Source organism: Dryobates pubescens, chromosome 28, assembly GCF_014839835.1.
Source record: "Dryobates pubescens isolate bDryPub1 chromosome 28, bDryPub1.pri, whole genome shotgun sequence".
Classification (NCBI taxonomy): domain Eukaryota; kingdom Metazoa; phylum Chordata; class Aves; order Piciformes; family Picidae; genus Dryobates; species Dryobates pubescens.
Genome location: NC_071639.1, coordinates 3,677,107 through 3,692,223, shown reverse-complemented (window position 1 = coordinate 3,692,223; position 15,117 = coordinate 3,677,107). Strand labels below are relative to the sequence as shown.

The window sequence follows — 15,117 nt, the reverse complement described above, 5'->3', positions numbered from 1 at the left end:
GGGCTGGAAAAGACCTCCAAGATCATCAAGCCCAAACATCAAACCAACACCACCAAGTGCCATGTCACACATTTCTTGAACACCTCCAGGGATGGGGACTCCACCCTGGGCAGCCTGTCCCAGTCCCTGACCATTCTTGCTGCAAAGAACCTAACCCTCCCCTGGCACTATTTGAGGCCGTTTCTTCTCATTCTATCACTTGATATTAGGGACAGGAGCCCAACCCCCACCTCACTCCATCCTCCTTTCAGGGAGTCACAGAGAGCAATGAAGTCTCCCCTCAGCCTCCTCTTCTCCAGGCTGAACACCCCCAGCTCCAGTATCTGCAATACTTTATTCTCCTGCCCTTGGTTAAGATCTTGGATCCACACAAGTCTCACATTTAATAGCCCTCTTCTCATTTCAAAAGACCTCTTTAATCAAGTGCTGGGCAGGCCCAGAGAGCACAGGCAGAGCTTCCACTCAAAGAAAGAAAAGTTGTAGGTGCTGCCAACCCCCACTGCATTCCAACCTCATTTCAGGCAGCTGTAGAATAGAATAGAATAGAATTAACCAGGTTGGAAGAGACCTTTGAGATCATCAAGTCCAACCTATCACTCAACACCATCTAATCAACTAAGCCATGGCACCAAGCACCCCATCCAGTCTCTTCTTAGACACTTCCAGTGATGGTGACTCCACCACCTCCCTGGGCAGCACATTCCAATGGCCAATCTCTCTTTCTATGGAGAGCTTCTTCCTAACATCCAACCTAAACGTCCCCTGGCACAGCTTGAGACTGTGTCCTCTTGTTCTGGTGCTGGTTGCCTGGGGAACAACTTCTTCCTAACATCCAATTTCAGTCTACCCATTTCTAGTTTTATTCCATCCCCCCCAGTCCTATCACTCCCTGACACCCTCAAAAGTCCCTCCCCAGCTTTCTTGGAGCCCCCTGCAGATACTGGAAGGCCACAATAAGGTCTCCTCAGAGCCTTCTCTTCTCCAGACTGAGCAGCCCCAACTCCCTCAGTCTGTCCTCATAGCAGAGGTGCTCCAGCCCTCTAAAGAGCACACTTTGCAGTGCATAAAATGAAGCAGCATATTTCTGCTTCCATTACATTTGGTTCTTTCTTTCTCTTCTTTGGAAACCCCCCCTGAGCAGTAAAAGCTGAAAGCTGACATTTCAAAGCTCTCCATATGCCCTGCTCATGCAGCCGGCCAAACTCTGGCACTTCGCTTTCTGTGATTGCAGCACACTCCTTCATCCACCAGGACACCATGAAACAGTGGAAGCAGCTGCTCTGAAGAGGAAAAGGTCTCCTGCCATTTGAACTTTTCAAAAGATGGAAGAGCTAAGGATGCTTTGTTCCCCAGCACTCTCCAGCCAGGCCTCATTACAGCTGCAGAGTGCACAGTCAGCTTACACTCAGCCGAGGCACAAATCCTGAGACACAAAAGCAAACCTCAGAACACTGCAGCAATAAGGTATTTGGCTGCAAAGTGATGCCAGTTAAACCTATTTCCTAGGGCTTGCTAGGCTGCTGTTTATTTGCCAGCTCAGCTATTTAGATTGAACACATCCAAGTGCCAGGTTCTACACATTGGCCACAACAACCCCAGGCAGTGCTACAGGCTGGGGTCAGAGTGGCTGGAGAGCAGCCAGGCAGAAAGGGACCTGGGGGTAGTGGTGGACAGTGGGCTGAACATGAGCCAGCAGTGTGCCCAGGGGGCCATGAAGGCCAGTGGCATCCTGGCCTGCATCAGGAACAGTGTGGCCAGCAGGAGCAGGGAAGTCATTCTGCCCTGTGCTCAGCACTGGTTAGGCCACACCTTGAGTCCTGTGTCCAGTTCTGGGCTCCTCAGTTTAGGAAAGATGTTGAGTTGCTGGAAGGTGTCCAGAGAAGGGCAGGGAGGCTGGGCAGGGGTCTGGAGCACAACCCTGTGAAGAGAGGCTGAGGGAGCTGGGGTTGCTTAGCCTGGAGAAGAGGAGGCTCAGGGGAGACCTTCTTGCTCTCTCCAACTCCCTGAAGGGAGGCTGGAGCCAGGTGGGGGTTGGGCTCTTGTCCCAGGCACCCAGCACCAGAACAAGAGGACACAAGCTGCGCAGGGGAGGTTTAGGTTGGATGTTAGGAAGAAGTTCTTCACAGAAAGAGAGATTGCCCATTGGAATGTGAAAAGTCCCTCTGCAGCCTTCCTGGAGGCTCCCTTGAGGGATTGGAAGGCAGCTCTAACATCCCCCTGGGTTCTTCTTTTCTCCAGGCTGAACAATGCCAGCTCCCTCAGCCCATCCTCACAGCAGAGGTGCTCCAGCCAGCAGCCTCTCAAGACCCTCACTGTACCAGAAGTCTCCCTCCTGTTCAGTTGCCTGTTTTACCACCTTCATTCTCAGGGAACAGCTGCACGAAAAGCTGTGTAAGCTGTGCTGCTTAAACTCACTTCAGACCTTCACTCTGAGACAAAGTTTGGCAGCCCTGAGCTCATTATAAATATTTGATCACTGGGATGCATTTTTAAGTAGCTACCCTGAACAAACACCTGACTCCTCAGCACTTAGCACAAATGCCACTGAGCCAGCAAATCACCTGCAGGTTAATGCACAGCAACCCTGATGGGGTTATGCAAGAGTCAGTTCTTGGTCCTACACTAATGAACTAATGCTTCTGCCTGGGAAAACAAAACCAACCAAACCAAACCATATTGGATAAAGGATGGTCAGTGACACAAGCCTTGGGGCAATCAGAGAATATCTGGTTTGATATGACTAAATACATGTTGAACATAGGAAGTTCCATCTGAACATGAGGAGGAACTTCAGGGTGATGGAGCAGGCTGTCCAGAGAGGTGGTGGAGTCTCCTTCTCTGGAGACATTCAAAACCTGCCTGGATGTGTTCCTGCGTGACCTTCTCTAGGTAAACCTGCACTGGCAAAGGGGTTGCACTCAATGATCTCCAGAGGTCACTTCCAATCCCTAACATTCCCTGATTCTGTGAAATATGAAGACATATATCTTCATATGGGTTGCATCAAAGGCAGTGTGACCAGCAGGTCAAGAGAAGTGATTCTGCCACTCTGCTCTGCCCTGGTGAGACCTCATCCAGAGTGCTGTGCCCAGCTCTGGGGCCCCCAGCACAGGAGAGACCATGAAGGAGGCCAGGAAGATGATCAGAGGCTGGAGCATCTGTCCTATAAAGACAGGCTGGGAAAATTTGGGCTGGTCAGCCTGGAGCAGAGAAGGCTCCAGGGGGACCTTAGAAGGCTCCAGGGAGACCTCAGAGCTATGTTTCAATATCTTGTCCAACCCTGCTGCAGTCAGCAGGGAAACCTCCAACCAGATCAGGTTGCTCAGGGCCCCATCAAGTTTGACCTTGAATGTCATCAGGGATGGGGCCTCAACCACATCTCTGGGCAGCCTGTTCCAGTGTTCCACCACCCTCATTGTGAAGAACTTCCTCCTGAAGCCCAACCTGAATCTCCCCTGCTTTGAATGCATGAAACCTGACCAGAGGTTGGGGAACCCAGCAGCAATACTCCTAGAAGTGCCCCACAAGGCAAATGAAGCTCTGAGTGTATTTATGAGTGGCACCAAGGCAATGCTCCAGTTCCAAGCACTTTCTGGGGCACTGCTGCAGGTGCTTCTAATTAATCATTTAATCAAAGAGCTGAACTGCCAGCATCTGTAAAGAATAAAATAATTCAGGCAAGCCTGCAACATAAAACACTCCTGGTAATTAGGCCAGCTGGATGGCTTCATCACTCATGCTTTAGAGGCATGTAGAAGCCTCTCATTGCACACAACACTGATGGAAACAGATGCGTGGCAAATACCTTCTAACTGCAAGCACTCAGCTGTGACCTAAACCTAACCTGGATCTGTTGCTGAGAGAGCCAAAGTCAATTAACACCATCACACAACTGGGATCCAACAAAGCAAACCAGAACTGATAGCCACAGGCCTCATGCTACACATCTGGATGGATGCTGTGGCTAACAGCAGCGACGGAGACAGCCAGATACCACGTGTCACAACATGCCAGCACAAACACACACTTAGAAAGGCTCCATGGACCCCTGAAAGGTTATCTTGGGCTGGAAAGGACCTCAGAGATCATCCAGTTCCACCCTCCTGCCCATCATGGGCAAGGACACCTTCCACTATCCCAGGTTGCTCAAGGTCTCATCAAGCCTGGCCTTGAGCACCCCCAGGGAGGAGGCAGCCACAGGCTCTCTGGGCAACCTGTGCCAGTGTCTCACCACTCTCATACTGAGTAACTTCTTCCTCAGATCCAGTCTAAACCTACTCTCCATCAGCTTAAAACCATTCCTCCTTGTCCTGTCTCTAGACACCCTCATGAAAAGTCCCTCTGCAGCCTTCCTGTAGGATCCCTTCAGGTATTGGAAGGCTGCTCCAAGGTCCCCCCAGAGTCTTCTCCTGTCCTAACTGAACCCCAGCTCCCTCAGCCTATCCTCATAGCAGGGGTGCTCCAGCCCTTGAACCATCTTTGTGGCCTCCTCTGGACTCTCTCCAGCAGCTCTGTGTCCTTCTTCTGCTGGGGACACCAGAACTGGAGGCAGGATTGGAGGTGAGGTCTCAGCAGAGCAGAGTCAAGGGGCAGAATCCCTGCTGCCCACACTCCTCTGGCTGCAGCCCAGCACACCTGCTGGGCTGTAGGAGGGCACTGCTGGCTCCTGGGGAGCTTCTCAGCAACCAACACCCCCAAGTCTCTTTCTTCAGAGCTGCTCTCAACCCACTCTGCACCCAGCCTGGATTTTGTGCCTGGGGTTGGCCTGATCCAGCTGCAGGACCTTGCACTTTGACTTGTTGAACCTCATACAGCTGTCACTGGCCCACTTCTCAAATGAGAATGAGAAGTCTCTGAGCCTTCCTCAACAAGTTAGAGCTCATATTGTGCTCTTCTTTGTTCACCCTGCAGTATTTCACAGCAACACACTGCAGTGTCTCAGTTATAATTTAGTGATTCCCTTGGTAATTTTGGGATGAGAGCTTCTGATGAATGTGTGAACATTCCTGAAGCACAAACCAAAAGAAAACCCACCCCAAACTTCTGCCTGATCAATCAGCACGCTTCCCAAGCTGGAGAGCTGAAGGGGGAAAGCTGAAGAGCTGCACACAAGTGAGTAAAGCCCATGGAGAACATCATCAGCTCATCAAGCTGATCCCAAGGTGCTCTCTCTGTCAAGTGACTCATCTCTCTTTACTGCACAGTGACACACATCACAGGATGGGGCTATAAATGAGTGCAAGGGAGCAAGTGCAAGAAGGAGGTGACTCAAAACATGCAGTTCTGCTCTTTGCAGTGTAGCACTTCCAGGGCAGTTCAGAGGTGGAGCACAACTGTCCAGAGAAGGGCAACAAAGTTGGTGAGGGGCTTGGAACACAGCCCTGTGAGGAGAGGCTGAGGGAGCTGGGGTTGCTTAGCCTGGAGAAGAGGAGGCTCAGGGGAGACCTTATTGCTCTCTACAACTAACTTAAGGGAGGTTGTAGCCAGGCAGAGGTTGGTCTCTTCTCCCAGGCAGCCAGCACCAGAACAAGAGGACACAGTCTCCAGCTGCACCAGGGGAGGTTTAGGCTGGAGGTTAGGAGGAAGTTTTACACAGAGAGAGTGATTGCCCATTGGAATGGGCTGCCTGGGGAGGTGGTGGAGTTACCATCACTGGAGGTGTTCAGGAGGAGACTTGATAGGGTGCTTGGTGCCATGGTTTAGTTGATTAGGTGGTGTTGGATGATAGGTTGGACTCGATGATCTTGAAGGTCTCTTCCAACCTGCTTTATTCCATTCTATTCAAACTGGCACCCTGGTGGCCAACAAAGAACCAGCTGCCTGCCTTGCACAATCATGTAGCCTCTCCTCCTGTCCAGCCTGGCCACAGTAGCCATTTGTTGAGCATTATTCCCCATGGATAATGCTTCCTTTGTTGTACTTTGTGCATCATCCCCTGCATGTGATCTGTCAGCCTGAGGGAAGGTTTGGTGCTCTGCAGACACAGCCCTTGTGCAGCTGTGCTGCACAGGGTAAAAAAGAGTTGTACAAAACACCTGCAAAGTGTCCTGCTTCACAGGACCCAACAGGATCACAGAATGGTGGTGGCTGGAAGGATTATTGAGTCCAAACCCTAATGCCAGAGCAGGATCACCCAGAGAAAATCACACTGAAATATGTCCAGGTGGGTTTGGAATGCCTCCAGAGGTGGAGACCCCACAGCCTCTCTGAGCAGCCTGCTCCAGGGTTCTGCCACCCTCACAGTGAAGAATGTTTCCCTTATGTCTAGGTGGAATCTCCTGTGTTCCAGTTTGTGTCCATTGCCCCTTTTCCTGTCACTGGACACCACTGAGAAGAGCCTGGCTCCATCCTTCTGACACACATGATGAGAAGCTCAACAGGAGCCAGCAGTGTGCACTTGCTGCTCAGAAAGCAAATCACATCCTGGGCTGCAGCAAGAGAAGCAGAGCCTGCAGGGCAAGGGAGGTGAATCTCCCCCTCTGCTCCACTCTGGTGAGACCACAACTCTGTCCAGCTCTGGAGCCACTATTACAGGAAGGATCTGGAGGTGCTGGAAGGTGTCCAGAGAAGGTCCATGAGGGTGAGCAGAGGGCTGGAGCACCTCTCCTATGAGGACAGACTGAGGGAGTTGGGGCTGTTCAGTCTGGAGAAGAGAAGGCTCTGAGGACAACTTATTATGGCCTTCCAGTATCTGAAGGAGGCTACAGGAAAGCTGGAGAGGGACTTTTGAGGGTGTCAGGGAGGGATAGGACTGGGGGGGATGGAGCAAAACTAGAAATGGGGAGATTGAGATTGGATGTCAGGAAGAAGTTGCTCCCCAGGAGGGTGGTGAGAGCCTGGCACAGGTTGCCCAGGGAGGTGGTGGAAGCCTCCTGCCTGGAGGTGTTTGCAGCCAGGCTGGAGGTGGCTGTGAGCAACCTGCTGTAGTGTGAGGTGTCCCTGCCCATGGCAGGGGGGTTGGAACTGGCTGAGCCTTGAGGTCCCTTCCAACCCTGACAATTCTGTGGTTCTATGGCTCACCCTTTAGCTATTGATCAGCACTAATGAGATTCCCCCTTAGGCTGCTCTTCTGCAGGCTGAACAGCCCCAGCTCCCCCAGCCTCTCCTTGCAAGGCAGATGTACCAGTCCCCAAATGTTCAGTTTTGCTACATTCCCATGGAGCAAATGGCTCCTGTGAATGGCTGACAGTTGATACATCATTAAAAAGCAATTTCAGAAGACTTAAGTGCAAACAACCTCTCCAATGCACTTTGGGGGTTTTTTTCTCCCCCCCCCCCCCCCCCCCCCCATTTATGGCAGGATATTTTCAGTGAACTATTACAACAGATTTTTGCACCAAGCTAATTTCTTTCTGCATGATGATTCTCTTCTGAGCTGCAGCAAACTCTGCCTAGTTGGCTCCCTCTGCAATCTGTGCAAGCCCTGGCAGCGTGTTCTGAGCCAAGATGTCAGAAGCACCCCCTCACAGATGATAAATAGCATCCCTGCTGAGGACTATTTTTAAAGGAACCAAATATTTGGGCAGGGTACCAAAGGTAACAGAATTTCACACAAGCAAGTCTGACAGAAGTAACTAAGGGAGGGGATGGGGGGGTGTTACATCTGCAGGGATGCAGCTCTTGGAGAACCAAAGAGACAGAGGAATTTTTGACCTTTTTTCCCCTTGTGTGAGCAGAGTCCTACAGGATGGCATTCAACAAGTCCAAGTGCTGGGTGCTGCATTTTGGCCACAACAACCCCATGCAGTGCTACAGGCTGGGGTCAGAGTGGCTGAGAGCAGCCAGGCAGAGAGGGACCTGGGGGTGCTGGTTGATAGTAGGCTGAACATGAGCCTGCAGTGTGCCCAGGTGGCCAAGAAGGCCAATGGCATCCTGGCCTGAATCAGGAACAGTGTGGCCAGCAGGAGCAGGGAAGTCCTTGTGCCCTGTGCTCAGCACTGATTAGGCCACACCTTGAGTCCTGTGTCCAGTTCTGGGCCCCTCAGTTTAGGAAAGATGTTGGGATGCTGGAAGGTGTCCAGAGAAGGGCAACAAAGCTGGGGAGGGGTCTGGAGCACAGCCCTGTGAGGAGAGGCTGAGGGAGCTGGGGTTGCTTAGCCTGGAGAAGAGGAGGCTCAGGGGAGACCTCAGTGCTCTCTCCAACTCCCTGAAGGGAGGCTGTAGCCAGGTGGGGGTTGGTCTCTTCTCCCAGGCACCCAGCACCAGAACAAGAGAACACAGTCTCAAGCTGCGCCAGGGGAGGTTTAGGCTGGAGGTGAGGAGAAAGTTCTTCCCAGAGAGAGTTGTTAGCCACTGGAATGTGCTGCCCAGGGAGGTGGTGGAGTCCCCATCCCTGGAGGTGTTCAGGAGGGGATTGGATGTGGCACTTGGAGCCATGGTTTAGTTAGTCATGAGGTGTTGGTTGACAGGTTGGACTTGATGGTCTCTGAGGTCTTTTCCAGCGTTATTGATTCCATGATTCTAACTCAGGCTGAGCCCTGTCTCTCATCTCTTTTGTGTAATCTCCTCTCTTTTTGTAAAGAGATGAGATTTTTTCCCCCCTCATTATCCTGCTGTTCTTTTTCATCAAAGCAAACTGAACCTTCCTCAGGTAACAAAATGAGATTCCAGATCACAGAAACCCTTTGCTTAAAGGTACTTTTAGTGAAAGCGTTGCCGGTAAGAGCTGGGCTTTGGGTCGTTCAAACGACCTCGGAAGCAATGAGGCTTGTGAGAGCCCTGTAAAAGCCTCCCCTGCTGCCATCTGGTGCCAGGAGCAAGTAAATCACTTTAAGACTTGGAAGAGCACCACTGATGGGTGAGGATGGCTGTGGCTCATCTGCAGACGTGGTTTTCTACCTATGTTTCTGTTTATATAGATAAAGCACCAATCATCCTATCTATTAACATTCCTTGGAACCACTCTGAGGCACAGACACATAGCTACAAGGGTTTGGGTTGGAAGGGACCTTAAAGATCATCTAGTTAGTGATACTGTGATACTGTGATAGTTCCTACCCCTGTACCGTTGGCAGGGACACTTCCCACTCACCCAGGTTGCTCAAGGCCTCATCCAACCTGCCTTTGAACACTTGCAGGCTTGGAGCCTCTACAGCTCTGGGTAACCTATTTCAGTGCCTCAGCAGCCTCACAGGGGAAAAAATTTCTCCCAATGTCTAATCTAACTGGAGCTGGTGTCAGTCAGAAGCCATTCCCCCTCAGCCTGTCACTCTATGCTTTTGTCAGAAGTCACAGAGTCACAGTATCACCAAGGTTGGAAGAGACCTCAAAGATCATCAAGTCCAGCCTGTCACCACAGACCTCATGACTAGACCATGGCACCAAGTGCACATCCAAACCCCTCTTGAACACCTTCCCCAGCTGTCCTGTAGCCCCCTTCCAATACTAGAAGGCTGCTCTAAGGTCTCCTCAGAGCCTTCTCTTCTCCAGACTGAACAACCCCAGCTCTCTCAGCCAGTATTCACAGGAGAAGCTCTCCAGCCCTCTGATCATTTTTGCAGCCCTCCTCTGGACCTGCTCCAACAGTTCCACATCCCTCTTGCACAGGGAGCTCCAAAGCTGGACACAGCACTGCAGGTGGAGTCTCACCAGAGTGGAGTAGACCTTAAACACCCTAAAATTAACAGCAGCTTACCTCAACCTTGTCCCTGCTCTCTCCATTACCACCTGTTTGAAACAAGGCTCAAACTCTGACATGAAATGAAAAGGAGCTGCAGTCAGGCTGTGCTTGGGGATGGTCTGATGTCAGAGACTCAAACTTCCCCCTTTCAAAGCAGCACAACCAAATAGCCATCTCCAGTGCCCTGCATGCCTGCAGCACAGGCAACAAAGAGAAAGTAGAAATGCATGACCTCAGTAGGATCACAGAGACAAGATGGGAGAGCTCACATGCCTGGAGTGCAGCCATGGATTGATAAAGACTCCAAAAGAGAAGGAGAAGAGTTGTGCTCCACACAACAGAGCAGTGCAGCTGCACACAGCAGTGCTTTGTAACAGGTGATGGCCAGCTGGCAGCTATGGGTAAGGACCAGAGATAAGCATGGGTGGCAGCATTTGGAATATCAGCTACAGACATAGAATCATAAAATCAGTAAGGTTGGAAAAGACCTCAAAGATCATCAAGTCCAACCTGTCACCCAAGACCTCATGACTACTAAGCCATGGCTCCAAGTGCCACATCAAATCCTTTTTCCAACACCTCCAGGGATGGTGACTCCTCTATCTTAGGATGGGAGGGAGTGCTGATCTGATGGAGGGGAGGAAGGTTCTACAGAGGGACCTGGACAGTTTGGATCAATGAGCCAGCTGTATGAGGTTTAACAAGGCCAAGTGCCGAGTCCTGCACTTGGGTCACAACAACCCCATGAAGGCTCCAGGCTTGGGGCAGAGTGGCTGGAAACTGCCCAGCAGAGAAAGACCTGGGGGTGCCTCTTGACAGCTCACTGAAGATGAGCCAATGTGTCCTCAGGTGGCCAAGAAGGCCACCAGCATCCTGGCCTGGATCAGCAACAGTGCGGCCAGCAGGAGCAGGGAAGTGATTGTCACCCTGCACTCAGCATTGGTGAGGCCTCACCTTGAGTGCTGGGGTCAGATTTGGGGCCCTCAGTACAAGAAAGACATTGAAAAGTTGGAGCAGGTCCAGAGATGGCCAACAAAGCTGGGGAAGGGTCTGGGGAACAGGGCTGGGGAGGAGCAGCTGAGGGACCTGCTCCCAGTCCTGATGCAAAAGTGAAGAGCTAGGGAACAAGGAAAGGAACAGAACAAACCAAGGAAGCTGACAGATTTGTATGAGGGGGTGGAAGAATCAGGGGAAAAGGACAAATTTGGCAGAAGAAAGAAGCTGTAACTAAGATATGGAGAGAAGACACTTAGGGAAGGGAAGGGAAGGGAAGGGAAGGGAAGGGAAGGGAAGGGAAGGGAAGGGAAGGGAAGGGAAGGGAAGGGAAGGGAAGGGAAGGGAAGGGAAGGGAAGGGAAGGGAAGGGAAGGGAAGGGAAGGGAAGGGAAGGGAAGGGAAGGGAAGGGAAGGGAAGGGAAGGGAAGGGAAGGGAAGGGAAGGGATAAGGCTGAGAGAGAGAATAAGTGATTATGGTTAAATGGGAGAAGGGTCTTAAAGAGCAAAAGGGCTGTGAGAGAGCCACTGGATTTTTATCCAAGAGACAGAGGGGTAGCTGATGTAGCTGATCAAAGGAACTGGGATGGGATCATCCCTTACCAGTTCTTGACACAGCTCTCCAGGGGTTTGGGGTGTTGGGAGTTTGTTGTTTAACAGCAGTTTTTCTTGTGAAATTTTCAGCTACCCTACTGATTTCTGTGCTGTCTCAGCACTCAGAGATGCATGGAGAGCTAATCTGTGCATAAACAGGGCAGGCAAAGGTTGCAAGGACAAGCAGAAAAGTGTCATTTCTTTCCTGTAGTGCCACAGCAGGTTAGTCCCAAAATTAGGAAAAGAATTCAGTTCCCTTCTTCCAGCTCCAGTGCCCACACCCCCAGACCCTGCTGCCTTCTTTCAGCTCCAGTGCCCACACCCCCAGACCCTGCTGCCTTCTTCCAGCTCCAGTGCCCACACCCCCAGACCCTGCTGCCTTCTTCCAGCTCCAGTGCCCACACCCCCAGACCCTGCTGCCTTCTTCCAGCTCCAGTGCCCACACCCCCAGACCCTGCTGCCTTCTTCCAGCTCCAGTGTCCACACCCCCAGACCCTGCTGCCTTCTTCCCTTTCCATGCAGAGAACAAACCAGACTGACTGACAAGGCAGGCACCATTCCTGAAAACACAAATCCATGCAGGCAGCTATAAACTCCTGAACTGAAGGGGCAGAAGACATCTCAGTTGATGCCAAACTCCCCAGGAGGCAGCAATGGTCCCTGGCAGCCCAGCAGGCAGCTGTGTGCTGAGCTGCAGCCAGAGCAGGGAGAGCAGCAGCACAGGGAGGGGATTCTGCCCCTCTGCTCTGCTCAGACCCCACCTGCAGCACTGCCTCCAGCTCTGGTGCCCCCAGTACAAAAAAGACCTGGAGCTGTGGGAAAGGGTCCAGAAGAGGCCATGAAGATGATCAGAGGGCTGGAGAACCTTCACTATGGAGATGGGCTGGGACACTTGGGGCTGTTCAGCCTGGAGAAGATAAAGGTCTGGGGAGACCCTGGAGCAGCCTTCTGGCAGGGGGTGGGGATGCTACAGGAGAGCTGGGGAGAGACTTTTGACAAGGGCTCATAGTGACAGGAGAAGGGGCAATGGCTTTGAGCTGGGAGAGGGGAGACTGAGACTGGAGATTAGGAAGAAGTTCTTTGCAGTGAGGGTGGTGAGACACTGGCACAGGTTGCCCAGGGAGGTTGGGGATGTCTCCTTCCTGGAGGTGTTCAAGGCCAGGCTGGATGAGGCCTTGAGCAATGTAGCCTAGTGGAAGGTGTCCCTACCCCTGGCAGGGCTTTGGAACTGGATGATCTTTGAGGTCCCTTCCAACCCAACCCATTCTGTGGCTCTGTGGCAGTACAAGAAACATGGAACATCCACACTTTGCTGGAACCCCTTCCAAATGCTGGATGCTTGCAAGCTTCTGCTGCTGTCAGCAACAACTCTTTGTCATGGAAAAGATCCTAACTGTCTGGGTGTTTATTTCCACAGCTCTAAATCAAGAATTCAGACACTCTCTGTATTAAAGGGCAAAGAGATCCCCAAGTCTATAATAATTCACCCAACTGCTCACTGGAGAACTCTGGCTTAGTCTTTATGCAAACACATCTGCAGGCATTTAACTTCTAGAGATGTCTCCAGTCAAGTCTACCATCTTTGGGGCCGTTTTTAAACACAAAGAGAGCTTTGGCTTTGGTCTTGCTCTAGAGATTACCTAACAAAAAATTAAGCTTCTGCCTCCCAACACTTTTAAGTCTTTTAACCATTCTCTGCTCTTGTTCACTACAAAAGAAGAATGAACTTCCCATGGCAGTTACATGAAAGGTTTGTGGGTTTGCAGTACATTTGATGACATTAAAGGAGAGAAATCAGTCATTACATAGTCTGAGAACTGTTATCACACTGGGAAACTAAACTGCTTCATTGTCTTTGGAGATCAACTGTCCCATTGCTTTTAAACTCAGTGAAGTGCAGACCACAACCCAGCCAACAGGCTTTAAGTCACAGTATCACAAAGGTTGGAAGAGACCTCAAAGATCATCAAGTCCAACCTGGCACCACAGACCTAAGGACTAGACCATGGCACCAAGTGCCACATCCAATCCCCTCTTGAACACTTCCAGGGATGGGGACTCCACCACCTCCCTGGGCAGCACATTCCAATGGCTAACAACTCTCTCTGGGAAGAACTTTCTCCTCACCTCCAGCCTAAACTTCCCCTGGCACAGCTGGAGACTGTGTCCCCTTGTTCTGCTGCTGGTTGCCTGGGAGAAGAGACCAACCCCCACCTGGCTACAACCTCCCTGCAGGGAGCTGCAGAGAGCACTGAGGTCTCCCCTGAGCCTCCTCTTCTCCAGGCTAAGCAACCCCAGCTCCCTCAGCCTCTCCTCACAGGGCTGTGCTCCAGACCCCTCCCCAGCCTCCTTGCCCTTCTCTGGACACCTTCAAGTCTCTCAATGTCCTTCTTCAACTGAGGAGCCCAGAACTGGACACAGGACTCAAGGTGTGGCCTAAGCAGTGCTGAGCACAGGGGCACAATGACTTCCCTGGATGCATTTCTGATTCTTTGTCCACTCCACCTCTACTCTGGTACATTTTCCTTCACTTATTTTGTCTCACTGCATTTCTCCATTCTAACTCAGCGCCTCTATTCTGGGCCAGTGGGCATTATCCATCTGTTTCAGCTTCATGAAAACAGCATTGTGTAGACGAGCCCCTAGCTTAAACAGTATCCCTCTACTGACACCAACAGCAAAGACAGAAAGGGGCAAACACCTATGCCAAAGAAAGAAATGGAAACCAGTATGAAAGCAGCACAGCAGGCCAGAGGGAATGATCAGGATAAAGAGAAAGCAACTGCTGATGGCAGAGATCAGAAGCCTTTTAATCGAGAGCAGCCCTGAAGGAAAGGACCTGGGGGTGGTGGTGGATCAGAAGCTCAACAGGAGCAACCAGTGTGAACTTGCAGCCCACAAAGCCAGCCAGAGCCTGGGCTGTAGCAAGAGAAACATAGCCAGCAGGGCAAGGGAGGTGATTCTCTCCCTCTATTCCACTCTGGTGAGACCACAGCTGGAGCTCTGGGTCCAGTTCTGGAGCCTCTATTACAGGAAGGCTCTGAAGGTGCTGGAAGGTGTCCAGAGAAGGTCCATGAGGGTGAGCAGAGGGCTGAAGCTGCTCTGCTATGAGGACAGACTGAGAGAGTTGGGGCTGTTCAGTCTGGAGAAGAGAAGGCTCCCAGGAGACCTAATTGTGGCCTTCCAGGAACTGAAGGGGGCTACAAGAAAGCTGGGGAGGGACTTTTGAGGGTGTCAGGGAGGGATAGGACTGGGGGGAATGGAGCAAAACTAGAAATGGGGAGATTGAGGTTGGATGTTAGGAAGTTCTTCTCCATGAGGGTGGTGAGAGCCTGGCACAGGTTGCCCAGGGAGGTGGTGGAAGCCTCCTGCCTGGAGGTGTTTGCAGCCAGGCTGGATGTGGCTGTGAGCAACCTGCTGTAGTGTGAGGTGTCCCTGCCCATGGCAGGGGGTTGGAGCTGGCTGATCCTTGAGGTCCCTGCCAACCCTAGCAAATTCTATGATTCTAGGATTCTGTGATCCTGCTCTAGCAGTGGGGGCTGGCCTGGATGATCTCCAGAGGTGCCTTCCTACCCCCACTGTGCTGTGATTCTGTGACTCACTATTTACCTTCTTAAAACCTAATTAAGCAGTGACAAAATGGAGTCTGCAGGGAGATGTTTGAAAGCCACAAAATAACAACTTTGGGATTATCTCTTGAGGCAGGCTGGATGTGGCTGTGAGCAAGCTGATGCAGTGTGAGGTGTCCCTGCCCAGGGCAGGGGGGTTGGAACTGGCTGATCCTTCAAGTTCCTTCCAACCCTAACAATCCTATGACTGGGTTCATTTCCTACAGCTGCAGAGCTCCTGATGACCAACAGCTATTAAATTGCCACTATGCTTCACTGTTATCTGAAGATGCCTAAGAAGCAG

At 51.5% G+C, this 15,117-nt stretch overlaps 1 protein-coding gene across 6 annotated transcripts in view; it reads right to left on the bottom strand.

Annotated features, from left to right (window-relative positions):
• SOGA3 (SOGA family member 3) overlaps positions 1-15,117 on the bottom strand; it is a 47,401-nt gene that overhangs the window by 17,492 nt on the left and 14,792 nt on the right. The gene's annotated exons all lie outside the window — the stretch shown is intronic.